Source organism: Oncorhynchus tshawytscha, linkage group LG19 (assembly GCF_018296145.1).
Source record: "Oncorhynchus tshawytscha isolate Ot180627B linkage group LG19, Otsh_v2.0, whole genome shotgun sequence".
NCBI lineage: Eukaryota > Metazoa > Chordata > Actinopteri > Salmoniformes > Salmonidae > Oncorhynchus > Oncorhynchus tshawytscha.
In genome coordinates this window covers 41,656,174-41,672,624 of record NC_056447.1, presented here as the reverse complement: position 1 = coordinate 41,672,624, position 16,451 = coordinate 41,656,174, and the positions used below count along the sequence as shown (strand labels likewise).

At 43.0% G+C, this 16,451-nt stretch overlaps 1 protein-coding gene across 1 annotated transcript in view; it reads left to right on the top strand.

Moving 5' to 3' along the window:
- The window catches only part of ccnd2a (cyclin D2, a), a 280,715-nt gene that overhangs the window by 67,122 nt on the left and 197,142 nt on the right, over positions 1–16,451 (top strand). The window lies entirely within an intron of this gene.

Here is a 16,451-nt window from a genome sequence, read left to right as displayed (position 1 = left end):
CACTTTTTTGGTTACTACGTGATTCCATATGAGTTATTTCATAGTTTGATGTCTTCAATATTAATCTACATTGTAGAAAATAGTAAAAATAAAGAAAAACCTTGTAATGAGAAGGTGTGTCCAATCTTTTGACTGGTAATCTTTTGACTGACACGTAAGAATAGTGTGTACTCGATTAATAGTTATTCACTGGAACTGTATTTGTTTCCTCCAAAGGTCAGGGCCCATTGCCAAAATGTTGCTGTGTTAAGACAAGAGCCAGCATTTACAATGGAATTTGCCACTACATTATTTGCCAAGGGTTGTTTGTGTTGACAAGTGACAAATGCATTGATACTTTGATCAATCTTATCAAACTGCCGGCAGTTAAGCACGAGAAGCTGGAGCATCCCCTTGGAATGGGCGCATTAAATGTCAACCTTGTCTGACTTGGTCAGAAGTTGGGCCATTCCACATTCCTGACTAAGGGATAAAGCTGTTCTAATCCCTTTTACCAGGTAGCCAGAGTTGGCAGCCGAGCCTGGAATTCCAGTGGCATTCTGATTTGGGGAAGTTGCTAGGGTCTGGATGGACAATTCGCACAACAAAGGAAGACTCTCATTCAAAGAAAATAGGGTTTAAGTTCTGTGAGAAAGTCAGCCGAAAGTCATGTGGATAGTGGCATATTTAGAGAGCTTTTGATTCGGCGGCTGCTCTAAAAAGGGCTGAGGCAATTGGACGTCCACAAGCCGGGAGGCTGATGCAAAGTGGAAGGTGGGAGGCCGGTCTTGATCTCATGACAAGTCTGGCTGAAGGGTGACAGTCCAGAGCAGATTGCAGCAGGCTTACCTGTCAAAGCCAAGCCAATGAGCTGCAGTCCTGCAGTACAGCCCCAACAGTACTGACTTCAGAGTCACAGAGAGCACAGTCTGGCATTTTATCTGTCTGGAGAATGCTGTATGGTGCTGCTAAAGACCACAGGCTCCATAGAAGTACAGGGGCATTACTGACCTGTCTCACTGAGTCCTCATAGCCCAGTGGAGTCAGTGTGAGAAACATGGAGATATACACTGAGTGTACAAAACATTAGAAACATGTGGAACGCTTTCGACAGCTTGTAGAGTCATGCCCCAACAAATTGAGGCTGTTCTGAGGGCAAAAGGGGATGCATCTCAATATTAGGAAGGTGCACCTAATGTTTTGTACATTGGCCGCTCTTTGTCCTGTCTGAGTAGCATTAAGACTGAACAAGACTCCATGCAACCTGAACAAAAGCCATTAATCTGGAGTACTGTACACGCAAACATGAATTCTTTCAGTTCAATAAAACTCTGTTAAGGAAGAATGGGTCTATTTAACTGGGTTCCCAATCCCTAAGTTTATCGGGAAGATCTAATTAGCATAATGTCTGCTTACTCCTGGCCAGACGTTACTTTTTCAGTGATATACAAATAACGTTTGTGTTATAGCCTAAGTATGTCACAACCTGAGTTTTTTGTTGTCATGTCACAACCTGAGTTTTTTGTTGAATGGTCCCTATCTCTCTCTGCTTGAATGATTGAAAAAGTTGATATGGTCTGTATGTATGGCCTAGTCAGTATGACGGAGGGCGTTCACACGGTAATGTAGATCATGTTTTCCATATCAAATGGGTGGTCGTCATACACTCCCAAATCTACATATCAAACCAAGGTTTTAAGACCCATTAGTTTATGATTTATCACTCTCTGTCTATGCAAACACAGTATATTCTAACTCCCACCTATATTAAAGAATGTGAAGAATTTGTCACATTATAGTATAATTATAACGTGTGCGCTGGGAATCGGGAAGCAAATTCAGGGAGTGAATACATAATGAATGAACAAAACATAACACAAAACAAGAAACATGAACAACGCACAGACATGAAACTGAAACAAACAACGCCTGGGGAAGGAACCAAAGGCAGTGACATATATAGGGAAGGTAATCAGGGAAGTGATGGAGTCCAGGTGAGTCTGATGACGCACAGGTGAGCGTAATAATAACAATAATTAATCTAGAATATTTTTTTGTATTTTATCTAATTTTTTCTCCCCATTTCAATTATGATCTTGTCTCATCGCTGCAACTCTCCAACGAGCTGGGGAGAACCGCGTTCGTTAATAAACAACCGCCCGCTTAAACCGGAAGCCAGCTGGACCAATGTGTTGGAGGAAACACCGCTATTCACCTCCTGTGTGTGTGTGTGTGTATGTGTGCGTGCGTGCATGTGTGTGTGTGTAGTTAAACGTTCAGTCAAGTTAGAAGACAAGGGCTCTGGGCCTGGGGGGGGGTTTGAGATGGTGAGAAGGGCATGTCAGCCTCTATTGGCTCCCTGCTGTTAGTGTTGTACTTGAATCAGTCCCAGAGTCCCACAGTGTTCATGAACAGCCACACAGACAGACTGCAGATTCACCAGGCAGAGCAGGACCCTCTCTGTCATTCTCCCTGAACTCCAGACACTACAAGGCGTCCCTGTTTCTTTGTGTGGCGTCTGTGAAGAGGCGTGTTTATAGACACAGAACATAAATCAGCCATGTGTTAAGGCCAGTGTTGAAAAGTTACACATATGTGAAAGATGCTCTGTGTTGTAATGGCAGTACATTCAAAACACACACACACACACACACACACAAGCATGCATGCGCACACACACACACATACATTCATAGACACATTGACAAACAGACACACGTGAATAGTAACTACCACATTCTCCCACTGTAAGATAGATTTTCCACACCACAGATGGTGCTTGCTGCTTTAACTAGATTCATCCTCAGTTGATTCTGAATGTGACGGTGGGTTTTCTATATGTAAGTTGCTCTTTGACAAGAGGCTCTTCTTATGTAATGCTTTCGAGTGCCTGCCCTTGTCTTTTAGCTGTACCCATAATTAGCACACAATAGGCCTATATCTCACATACCTGTTCGGCCCGTCACCCCCATAAGGGAGACAGTGTACACACACACACACTGATGGCTAGAAGTGGGACAAGAAAACAGGAGCCACCGTTCCCTGATGTCACTGAGGAAGAATCTATCTACCCCTTCACATAATCAACCAGCTGTGTCCGACTCGTCCAGCATGTCACCTATTTTACAATCCATCCCACACTGGGTCTACTCTCCCCTGGTTCCCACAGAGCCACGGTAACACTGCCCAGAGGAAAGGTGCCCAATCCCAGCGTTCCCAACCAGCTCACTGTTTCACCGCCTGGAAATCCCCCTCTGCACAAAGAGACACAAATATAATACTGCACCACTGCAGGCGGGGGAGGTATTCAGGGGGTATTCACAGGACAATATTGATACAGGAGGCACTTTTGTCTGTGAATCCTTCTGGGAATGCACTCAGTTGTTGTGGCTATATGGACCCGCATTCTATCCAAGTGCAACAGGTAGCTAGCTAGGTGTTACTTGTTATTGATTCAAGATAAGCATAACACTTACGGACACTCCGTTTTCTTTCTTTTCCTTTTTCCGTAGTTTTTTCTGGGAACCTCACATGTGAGAAGCTGATCTGTCAGCTGATGTTAGCTGATCTGTCAGCTGATCTGTTAGCTGATCTGTCAGCTGATGTTAGCTGATCTGTCAGCTGATCTGTTAGCTGATCTGTCAGCTGATGTTAGCTGATCATGTGTTTTCAGCCTGCATATTCAAATCCCACCGATTTGGACATTGTCTGCAGGAAGTGTTGTACAGTATAGGCCAGTAGCCTGTGTTACCTGACTGTTTCTGTATTCAACAATGGTACAGGGCAATTTCATGATAACAGAATTAGGCTGATACTCAGATTTTTCACTTTAACAAACCATAAAACTCTATGCACAAGGACTAATTGTAACAATATAGACAGAACATTTTACAAAAACACATTTACTTGAAGAACAGTGCAGATGCAAAGTTTGGTAACAGAATGACGGTTTGTGCTGTTGGTGCCGTAAATGTGTTTTTGTACAATTTTCTGTGTAAATTGTTAAACGTAGTCCTTGTGCATAGAGTTGTATGGTTTGTTAAACTTTGAAATCAATGAATTTTGTGTGACATAAATTTTAAATTGAAAACTCCATATGTACTGGCTCACCTCTCCTTACCATGTCATATTTCCAGCCCCATGAATGAGGCCCTCAAGCAGGAACTGACAGTAACACAGAGCCAGACAGCTCTAACATAGTCTATACCAAGAATATGCAATTGTGATGGGGGTGGGGGAACTCGGAACTCCTCATGGGATGCTGCAGTGGCTCACCGGTCTGCATCCATACCCACACATGTAGTCAGGCCCTAGCCTTTTGATGGCCCTAAGCAAAATTTTGATTCCCCCACCTTGCGACCAAAATATTTTAGTGGGCCCCCCCTTGACAGAGGAGAAAACAGATGTGCATTATAAGAGTTCATTTCCTGCAATTCTATACATTTTTCCATGGGGCATAGAGAACATTTAGCAGTTTTGAAACAAGTTTGCTGCAAATCTACACATTTTGCCATGGGGCGGAGATAAGATTTTGCAATATTATGAATCATTTCATGCAATTCTATTAATATGATATCCGAGAGTGACTAACAATTCAATGGGGCTCCCCTCAGTTGGTCATTCGACAATGATGACTACAAGTCCCCTCAGTTGCCCATCCCTGGTCTGTACAATAATAGACAAAATACGTTTCTTTTGGTATTTCAACAGAAATATGTTGTGGAGGACAGGGCCTGGTTTTAGGCTGCAGCAGGAGAAGGCCTGTTGTTCTAAGAATCCTTCAGAGTGATGCCATACTGTTGCCTTTATGTGGTTTTTATAGCTTTTTATATATTGTTTGCACAATTTTTGCAACAGAAATGACTCCCATGGCTGCCTTTTATATGCCACTGTTTTATCATATGTTTTGAATGTGAATCAGGAAGCAATTGTGAAGGTTTGAAACAAATTATGTCTTGTGTTCAAACCTTAGACACTCATTCAGGATATGCTTTGTTAGGACCATAACTGTATGATGGAAGTGGATGAGAATGATGTTGACCAATGAAAAGCTCCAATTAGTTACTACTAAATAGGGTTGAAAAGGTCAATTGTCCACTCAGAACACTTCAAATGACTGGCGCTGGGGCGGCGATCATACAGAGCCATGTCAGATAAGAACTAATACAATGGAGTGCTTATAACAATTGCTCCATACAGAACAGTAATGGGGGGAAATTTGGACTGTTCTATGTCTGCAATTAAACCTTTAGCTGCGAGCCAAATTACGCAAATATGACTATTGAGTAAAAACAAAACACTGTTTTTTTAAACGATAACATATCCAGACATTGCAATTACACTGATATAGACCAACTCAATGTTTCAATTATTAGAAATAAATAAATAAATAAGTCTGATTTGTGAACTAGATAAGTTGTTTTAAGTGTTTTATTTTCCCAAGTCTACATGGAGGTAATTATTTGATATTGAATTCATGAGCACATCATTTGTTTTTCTTAGGACATTTTCCTGAAGTGAACAGCTCCCATACCTCAATTGTTATTAAATGGAAAAAAGAGCAATGAGGGACATGCACACATTATCATGTTAATAATTCATAGATAGCGATGGTCTTCCAGCTAATAATAATGTAGCAATATCAATAGAAATATTATTATCTAAATGTCAAAGCAATAATGAGAATTTCTTTGCAAGGTAATGGTCCTTACCATTTGTTGTAGTCATGTAGCATTTCTTAAAGTGGAAGCAATAGTTATTGTCCATATTCTAAGCTAAGTTTTCTAGTGTTTTATGATGATTTGAATAAATTCAGTTAATGTCTGTTTAAGTGAGCTTTCACTGTCTGCTCAACGGACTTGTAGAGCATATGCAAATGTTATTTTTTTCTGTCCTTTTGAATATAGGTTGTACTTCCTTTTCACTTCAAGCAAAAGTTTTAGGGGAATTCTGAATCACCAAGCCTATTTAAAGATGTTTGTGTTTGTATGGTTGTTGGGGTGTTTGTCGATTGTTGTTTTGCTATCTTGCCACATAGATGCCTGCCCATGTAGTCTTCTTCTGTTCAACTCGACTAATCTTTTATTGTCTGTTGGCCAGCTGTGTGAATTGACAGAGCAAGACAAAGTCAGTTTGTCCCTCAGATTTCAGCTTTCACGTGCACCCGGACACACAGACTGGGCTGGTGAACAGAGACCTGGTGTGCCGACTCTGTTACTCTCAGTCCCCCCTCTCTCTCACTTTTTCTCACCCTCTCACTCACTCTCTCTCTCTTTCTCTCTCTCACTGTCTCTTTCTCTCACTCTCTCTCTCACTCACACACTCTCTCTTTCTCATTCTCTTGTGTTTTCTCTCTCTCATTCTCTCTCTCGTTCTCTCACTCTCTTGTTCTTCCTTTCTCTCTCTCTCTGCTCTGAGGTCTGCAGGGTGATGCAGATACTGCTCTGGTGGCTGTGATCCGATAGTCACTGATAGTTGTCTCTGTCACGATTAGTCCCAGATCTCAACAGCTCCATAGCCCCTCTGAGCAGTGCCTGCAGGTGCCTGAGAAAGAACCTCAATTGAGCATGCCTTGTCAACTTGGTCAAAGGCAAATGCAGAGGTTTTCCATATGGAGATATAAATCTGCTGGAATCCCCTTTTGATACCAGGCAATAAATATAGCAAACCCAGGATACAGGCAGGAAGCCTCGGTGAAGGAAGGTACTATTTTGGGTGAACAGTCCCATTGTCTATGATGTAGCGACGGGAGGCTGGGGGTGGGAGAGAGTGTTCTGGGGAGGCAGCATGGCTCCTCTCCCCTACCACTCCCGCCAGTGTTCCACATTCAGAGGGTCCCTCTGTCCCCTCTTCTGTGACTACATCATGGCAGTCACACTCTGAGACATGTGCAGAGGAGAGGAGGGGGTGTTATATAACTCGTCTTCAGTGACTGCTGGACAGAGCTGCCCCATCTTAAAGGGTTTTGACTAGATACAGCTTTTGTCAGATTTGACTTTTCAAAGCAGGTTAGGAGAACTAGCAGGTTAGGATAGTTAACATAGCAGGTTTAGGATAATTCGTTTAAGGTTAGAAAAAGGGTAAGGGTTAGCTAAAATGAAGAAGAAAAAAAAATCTACTTTTGTCTTAATTTGACAAGATCTGTATCCTCCTAGCCATGATGCAGTGTGGCGTGGCATAACCAAACTTGAAGATCATAAGGCCAATAAAAGAGAGGAAGCGCCGATGGCAGATTTTCAGAACATGGCCGTTTGTTTGTCTGCCTTGTCACAATCATGCTGTTTTAAAAAACAATACCTCCTGCCAAGAGAGGAAGGGTTGATGAAGAGAAGGTTAGGCCTTGTACTTTTTATGGACCCAGATGTGAATATATATACAGTAGAAAATCATCTAAATGTTGGTGGAATGTTATAATTATTTTTTTGATAATTTAATAATTAATAAATATGATTTATTTATTTTATGCTGAAAATCCAGTGTTTCTATGTCCAACAGTTTTGTTATATTTCAGTGTCCTGTGATGTGTATAAAGTTTAATATTGGGATGCAAACTCAAAATGAAATACATTTTAACTCTTATGTCTGACATGGTACATGTGTCTTGTTTTTGTAAGCCCATAACCATGTGTGTGAGGTGTTTAAGACAACCAACAAACACTCTGTGTGAGCCTGATTGATCCCACTGCAGTAAAAGGTTATTCATGCAGTTCTTAGAAGTGCTAACCGTAAACATTTTCAAGGTTTTGTAATATTCTACTTTCTCTTTCAATGTTTATATGTAACAGTTTAGAGATGCCGCAGTCAAACGTGTGAGTTGTGACCTCACTAACACCACAAGGCCTCACACAACAACTGTGAGGGGAATTCATGTACTTTACGGGAATTGTGTGTTTTCAGTTTAGTATTACTGGGTCTGCAACTCTCATGGTCGTATCCTCAACTGAAAAGCCCCCCACTCCTAGGTTCTCTAAATACTCTAGAGACGACTAGACAAATAAGCGGAGGTCGTTTTGAGACGCGGCTCAGCAAAGTATTTACTTCTTCACACGGCTGATGGTTCTCCAATGGGTGTAACATTGGCACAGGAGACATATCAGACCAAAGACAACACAACAACAAGTGTAGAGCTGTCCTCTGGCGGCGGTGTCCACCCGGAAGGCAAAGCAAACAAACAAACAAGCTGTAGGTCATAAATGCCTAACAGTGGAGGTAGTTCATGTGCTGTCTGGGAAAATAAAAGGCCTCACACTCCATGGGCCTCAGCCGCAGCACAGAGCGCAGTGCAGCCACCCCAGCTCACATGTACACCCACGGGTTCCTGTCTCACCGATCGCTCTAGCCCAGCCATAGAGCCAGCTGGTGACACAAGCACTTCCTACTCTCCCATTTTGTGTCTGCGATTGTGCTGTTCAATGTGTAGCAACTGGCAGAGGCAAAGGCATTACATTACACTCACAATGGAGAGCCAATCCCCTGTATATAGTTAAGTTTGTAAGTAAGCATTTCACAGTAAGGTCTACACCTGGTGTATACGGTGCATGTGACAAATAACATTTTATTTTATTTGATATCCAGCTAAAAACATACAGGTAATAATGGAATCACTTGATTTTTTTAATTTATTTTTATTTCAGCTTTATTTAACCAGGTAGGCTAGTTGAGAACAAGTTCTCATTTGCAACTGCGACCTGGCCAAGATAAAGCATAGCAGTGTGAACAGACAACACAGAGTTACACATGGAGTAAACAATTAACAAGTCAATAACACAGTAGAAAAAAAGAGAGTCAATATACATTGTGTGCAAAAGGCATGAGGAGGTAGGCAAATAATTACAATTTTGCAGATTAACACTGGAGTGATAAATGATCAGATGGTCATGTACAGGTAGAGATATTGGTGTGCAAAAGAGCAGAAAAGTAAATAAATATAAACAGTATGGGGATGAGGTAGGTAAAATTGGGTGGGCTATTTACCGATAGACTATGTACAGCTGCAGCGATCGGTTAGCTGCTCAGATAGCAGATGTTTGAAGTTGGTGAGGGAGATATAAGTCTCCAACTTCAGCGATTTTTGCAATTCGTTCCAGTCACAAACAGCAGAGAACTGGAACAAAAGGCGGCCAAATAAGGTGTTGGCTTTAGGGATGATCAGTGAGATACACCTGCTGGAGCGCGTGCTACGGGTGGGTGTTGCCATCGTGACCAGTGAACTGAGATAAGGCGGAGCTTTACCTAGCATGGACTTGTAGTTGACCTGGAGCCAGTGGGTCTGGCAACGAATATGTAGCGAGGGCCAGCCGACTAGAGCATACAGGTCGCAGTGGTGGGTGGTATAAGGTGCTTTAGTAACAAAATCCGGGGATAAAAATAATAGGTCCGTTATGCTCTGGTTAGATTTCGCATTGTTCGAACTGGCGAGAGCTTTCCGAGCTAAAGGTTAGCTGATGACCGCTAGCAATGGTTTGCTGACTGATAGCTGGTAGTTAGCTGGCTAGCTTCAGTTGAGGGGTTCCGGATCCGAAGTAAATATTAATACTTTAGAAAAAAAGCAGATCCACGCTACATTGGGTGAGGCGGGTTGCAGGAGAGTATTTAGATGTTGAGGTTTAGAAAAATGTTTTAAAAGATATGCGAAGAAAAATAAGTTTAAAAAAACAAATATATACAAGGGACACGACAAGACGTCTGACTGCTATGCCATCTTGGGTAAATGAGGGATAGTGGGTCAAAGCAGGTGCTTCATGGCTATGCCTCCGTAGGATGACAATGCTCCCATCCACAGTACACAAGTGGTCACTGAATGGTTTGATGAGCATTAAAACGATGTAAACCTTATGCCATGGTTGTCTCAGTCACCAGATCTCAACCCAATTGAACACTTATGGGAGATTCAGGAGCGGCGTCTGAAGCAGCGTTTTCCATCAACAAAACACCAAATTATGGAATTTCTGTAAGACACTATGTTGGTGTTTCCTTTATTTTGGAAGTTACCTGTACTTGGTTAGTAGAGGGTATCAGAGGCAGAATTACTTCTATCACTGAAATGTAATCAATTGTTGCTGAATTGTTATCTGTTTTATATACAGTATATATATATATATATATATATATTATATATATATATATATATACAGTGCCTTGCGAAAGTATTCGGCCCCCTTGAACTTTGCGACCTTTTGCCACATTTCAGGCTTCAAACATAAAGATATAAAACTGTATTTTTTTGTGAAGAATCAACAACAAGTGGGACACAATCATGAAGTGGAACGACATTTATTGGATATTTCAAACTTTTTTAACAAATCAAAAACTGAAATATTGGGCGTGCAAAATTATTCAGCCCCCTTAAGTTAATACTTTGTAGCGCCACCTTTTGCTGCGATTACAGCTGTAAGTCGCTTGGGGTATGTCTCTATCAGTTTTGCACATCGAGAGACTGACATTTTTTCCCATTCCTCCTTGCAAAACAGCTCGAGCTCAGTGAGGTTGGATGGAGAGCATTTGTGAACAGCAGTTTTCAGTTCTTTCCACAGATTCTCGATTGGATTCAGGTCTGGACTTTGACTTGGCCATTCTAACACCTGGATATGTTTATTTTTGAACCATTCCATTGTAGATTTTGCTTTATGTTTTGGATCATTGTCTTGTTGGAAGACAAATCTCCATCCCAGTCTCAGGTCTTTTGCAGACTCCATCAGGTTTTCTTCCAGAATGGTCCTGTATTTGGCTCCATCCATCTTCCCATCAATTTTAACCATCTTCCCTGTCCCTGCTGAAGAAAAGCAGGCCCAAACCATGATGCTGCCACCACCATGTTTGACAGTGGGGATGATGTGTTTAGGGTGATGAGCTGTGTTGCTTTTACGCCAAACATAACGTTTTGCATTGTTGCCAAAAAGTTCAATTTTGGTTTCATCTGACCAGAGCACCTTCTTCCACATGTTTGGTGTGTCTCCCAGGTGGCTTGTGGCAAACTTTAAACAACACTTTTTATGGATATCTTTAAGAAATGGCTTTCTTCTTGCCACTCTTCCATAAAGGCCAGATTTGTGCAATATACGACTGATTGTTGTCCTATGGACAGAGTCTCCCACCTCAGCTGTAGATCTCTGCAGTTCATCCAGAGTGATCATGGGCTCTTGGCTGCATCTCTGATCAGTCTTCTCCTTGTATGAGCTGAAAGTTTAGAGGGACGGCCAGGTCTTGGTAGATTTGCAGTGGTCTGATACTCCTTCCATTTCAATATTATCGCTTGCACAGTGCTCCTTGGGATGTTTAAAGCTTGGAAAATCTTTTTGTATCCAAATCCGGCTTTAAACTTCTTCACAACAGTATCTCGGACCTGCCTGGTGTGTTCCTTGTTCTTCATGATGTTCTCTGTGCTTTTAACGGACCTCTGAGACTATCACAGTGCAGGTGCATTTATACGGAGACTTGATTACACACAGGTGGATTGTATTTATCATCATTAGTCATTTAGGTCAACATTGGATCATTCAGAGATCCTCACTGAACTTCTGGAGAGACTTTGCTGCACTGAAAGTAAAGGGGCTGAATAATTTTGCACACCCAATTTTTCAGTTTTTGATTTGTTAAAAAAGTTTGAAATATCCAATAAATGTTGTTCCACTTCATGATTGTGTCCCACTTGTTGTTGATTCTTCACAAAAAAATACAGTTTTATATCTTTATGTTTGAAGCCTGAAATGTGGCAAAAGGTCGCAAAGTTCAAGGGGGCCGAATACTTTCGCAAGGCACTGTATATACAGTTGAAGTCGGAAGTTTACATACACCTTAGCCAAATACATTTAAACTCAGTTTTTCATCATTCCTGACATTTAATCCAAGTAAAAATTCCCTGTTTTAGGTCAGTTAAGATCACCACTTTATTTTTAGAATGTGAAATGTCAGAATAATAGTAGAGAGAATGATTTATTTCAGCTTTGATTTCTTTCATCACATTCCCAGTTGGTCAGAAGTTTACATACAATCAATTAGTATTTGGTAGAATTGCCTTTAAATTGTTGAACTTGAGTCAAACGTTTTGGGTAGCCTTCCACAAGCTTCCCACAATAAGTTGGGTGAATTTTGGCCCATTCCTTCTGATAGAGCTGGTGTAACTGAATCAGGTTTGTAGGCCTCCTTGCTCGCACACGCTTTTTCAGTTCTGTCCACAAATTTTATATGGGATTGAGGTCAGGGCTTTGTGATGGCCACTCCAATACCTTGACTTTGTTGTCCTTAAGCCATTTTGCTACAACTTTGTAAGTATGTTTTGGGTCATTGTCCATTTGGAAGACCCATTTGCGACCAAGCTTTAACTCCTGACTGATGTCTTGAGATTTTGCTTCAATATATACACATAATTTCCCATCCTCATGATGCCATTTATTTTGTGAAGTGCACCAGTGCCTCCTGCAGCAAAGCACCCCCACAACATGATGCTGCCACCCCCGTGCTTCATGATTGGGATGGTGTTCTTCGGCTTGCAAGCCTCTCCCCTTTTCCTCCAAACATAATGATGGTCCTTATGGCCAAACAGTTCTATTTTTGTTTCATCAGAGCCCGGTTCTGGGATATTTCTCCAAAAAGTATGATCTTTGTCCCCATGTGCAGTTGCAAACCGTAGTCCGGCTTTTTATGGCAGTTTTGGATCAGTGGCTTCTTCCTTGCTGAGGGGCCTTTCAGATTATGTCGATATAGGACTTGTTTTACTGTGGATATAGATACTTTTGTACCTGTTTCCTCCAGCATCTTCACAAGGTCCTTTGCTGTTGTTCTGGGATTGATATGCACTTTTCATACCAAAGTACGTTCATCTCTAGGAGACAGAACGTGTCTCCTTCCTGAGTGGTATGATGGCTGCGTGGTACCATGGGGTTTATACTTGCGTACTATTGTTTGTACAGATGTATGTGGTACTTTCAGGCATTTGGAAATTGCTCCCAATGATGAACCAGACTTATGGAGGTCTACAATTTTTTCTTCTGAGGTCTTGGCTGATTTCTTTAGATTTTTCCTGAGTTTGAAATTAGGTACACCTCCAATTGACACAAAGGATGGCAATTAGCCTATCAGAAGCTTCTAAAGCCATGACCATTTTCAGCCATTTTCAGGAATTTTCCAAGCTGTTTAAAGGCACAGTCAACTTAGTGTATGTAAACTTATATATATAAATATAAACTCAGCAAAAAAAAGAAACGTCCCTTTTTCAGGACCCTGTCTTTCAAAGATAATTCATAAAAACCCAAATAACTTCACATATCTTCATTGTAAAGGGTTTAAACACTGTTTCCCATGTTTGTTCAATGAACCATAAACAATTAATGAACATGCACCTATGGAACGGTCGTTAACACACTAACAGCTTACAGACGGTAGGCAATTAAGGTCACAGTTATGAAAACTTAGGACTCTAAAGAGGCCTTTCTATTGACTCTGAAAAACACCAAAAGGAAGATGCCCATGGTCCCTGCTCATCTGCGAGAAAGTGCCTTAGGCATGCTGCAAGGAGGCATGAGGACTGCCGATGTGGCCAGGGCAATAAATTGCAATATCTGTACTGTGAGATGCCTCACAGACAGCACTACAGGGAGACAGGACGGACAGCTGATCGTCCTCGCAGTGGCAGACCACGTGTAACAACACGTCACCAAAAGCACTCACAAACTTCTACAGATGCACAATCGAGAGCATCCTGTCGGGCTGTATCACCGCCTGGTACGGCAACTGCTCCGCCCACAACCGTAAGGCTCTCCAGAGGGTAGTGAGGTCTGCACAACGCATCACCGGGGCCAAACTACCTGCCCTCCAGGACACCTACACCACCCGATGTCACAGGAAGGCCATAAAGATCATCAAGGACAACAATCACCCGAGCCACTGCCTGTTCACCCCGCTATCATCCAGAAGGCGAGGTCAGTACAGGTGCATCAAAGCTGGGACCGAGAGACTGAAAAACAGCTTCTATCTCAAGGCCATCAGACTGTTAAACAGCCACCACTAACATTGAGTGGCTGCTGCCAACACACTGACTCAACTCCAGCAACTTTAATAATGGGAATTGATGGGAAATTATGTAAAATATATCACTAGCCACTTTAAACAATGCTACCTAATATAATGTTTACATACCCTACATTATTTATCTCATATATATATATATGTATATACTGTACTCTATATCATCTACTGCATCTTTATGTAATACATGTATCACTAGCCACTTTAACTATGCCACTTTGTTTACATACTTATCTCATATGTATATACTGCACTCAATACCATCTACTGTATCTTGCCTATGCCGCTCTGTACCATCACTCATTCATATATCTTTATGTACATATTCTTTATCCCCTTACACGTATTACACTTACACTATAAGGTAGTAGTTTTGGAATTGTTAGCTAGATTACTTGTTGGTTATTACTGCATTGCCGGAACTAGAAGCACAAGCATTTCGCTACACTCGCATTAACATCTGCTAACCATGTGTATGTGACAAATAAAATTTGATTTGATTTTGATTTGAACACCTGCACAGGATCGGTACATCCGAACATCACACCTGCGGAACAGATACAGGATGGCAACAACAATTGCCTGAGTTACACCAGGAACGCACAATCCCTCTATCAGTGTTCAGACTGTCTGCAATAGGCTGAGAGACACTGGACTGAGGGCTTGTAGGCTTGTTGGAAGGCAGGTCCTCACCAGACATCACCGGCAACAACGTCGCCTATGGGCAAAAACTGCTCTTCACTGACGAGTCGTGGTTTTGTCTCACCAGGGGTGATGCTCGGATTATGTTTATCGTCAATGGAATGAGCGTTACACTGAGGCCTGTACTCTGGAGCGGGATCGATTTGGAGGTGGAGGGTCCGTCATAGTCTGGGGCGGTGTGTCACAGCATCATCGGACTGAGCTTGTTGTCATTGCAGGCAATTTCAACGCTGTGCGTTACAGGGAAGACATCCTCCTCCCTCATGTGGTACCCTTCCTGTAGGCTCATCCTGACATGACACTCCAGCATGACAATGCCACCAGCCATACTGCTCGTTCTGTGCATGATTTCCTGCAAGACAGGAATGTCAGTGTTCTGCCATGGCCAGCGAAGAGCCCTGATCTCAATCCCATTGAGCACATCTGGGACCTTTTGGATTAAGTACTGCAGTGCATTCCCCCAGAAATGTCAGAGAACTTGGAGGTGCCTTGGTGGAAGAGTGGGGTAACATTTCACAGCAAGAACTGGCAAATCTGGTGCAGTTCATGAGGAGAAGATGCACTGCAGTACTTAATGCAGCTATTGGTCACACTAGACACGGACTGTTTCTTTTGATTTTGACCCCCTTGCTTCAGGGACACCTTATTCCCTTTCTGTTAGTCACATGTCTGTAAGGGTTTTCCTGTGGTGAAAGAGAGGCGGACCAAAATGCAGCGTGGTGGTTATTCATGTTTAATTTAGAAAGACGACTATACATGAACAGACTAAACAAAACAAGAAAAGTGAAAACCTAAACAGTCCTATCTGGTGCAAACACAGAGACAGGAACAATCACCCACAAAACCCAACACAAAACAGGCTACCTAAATATGGTTCCCAATCAGAGACAATGACTAACACCTGCCTCTGATTGAGAACCATATCAGGCCAAACATAGAAATAGACAAACCAGACACACAACATAGAATGCCCACCCAGCTCACGTCCTGACCAACACTAAAACAAGGAAAACACATACGAACGATGGTCAGAGCGTGACAGTACCCCCCCAAGGTGCGGACTGCGAATGCACAACCTAAACCTATAGGGGAGGGTCTGGGTGGGCATCTGTCCGCGGTGGCGGCTCTGGCGCTGGACGTGGACCCCACTCCATAATTGTCTTAGTCCACCTCCTTAGCATCCCTTGAGTGGCGACCCTCGCCGCTAACCTTGGCCTAGGAAACCTAACAACGGGCCCCACTGGACTGAGGGGCAGCTCCGGACTGAGGGGTAGCTCAGGACTGAGGGGAAGCTCAAGAGGAAGCTCAGGACTGAGAGGAAGCTCAGGACTGAGAGGAAGCTCCGGCAGGTTGATGGATCTAGCAGATCCTGGCTGGCTGGTGGTTCCGGCAGATCCTGGCTGAATGGCGAATCCTGGCAGACTGGCGGTTCCTGGCAGACTGACGGCTCTGGCAGACCCTGGCTGAATGGCGGATCCTGGCAGACTGGTGGATCCTGGCAGACTGGCGGATCCTGGCTGACTGGCGGATCTAACTGATCCTGGCAGACTGGCGGCACTTGCGGCGCTGGACAGACTGGCGACGCTGGGCAGACTGACGGCACTGGCGGCGCTGGGCAGACTGACGGCACTGGCGGTGCTGGGCAGACTGGCGGCACTGGGCAGACTGGCGGCGCTGGGCAGACTGGCGGCGCTGGGCAGACTGGCGGCACTGGCGGCGCTGGGCAGACTTGCGGCGCTGGGCAGACT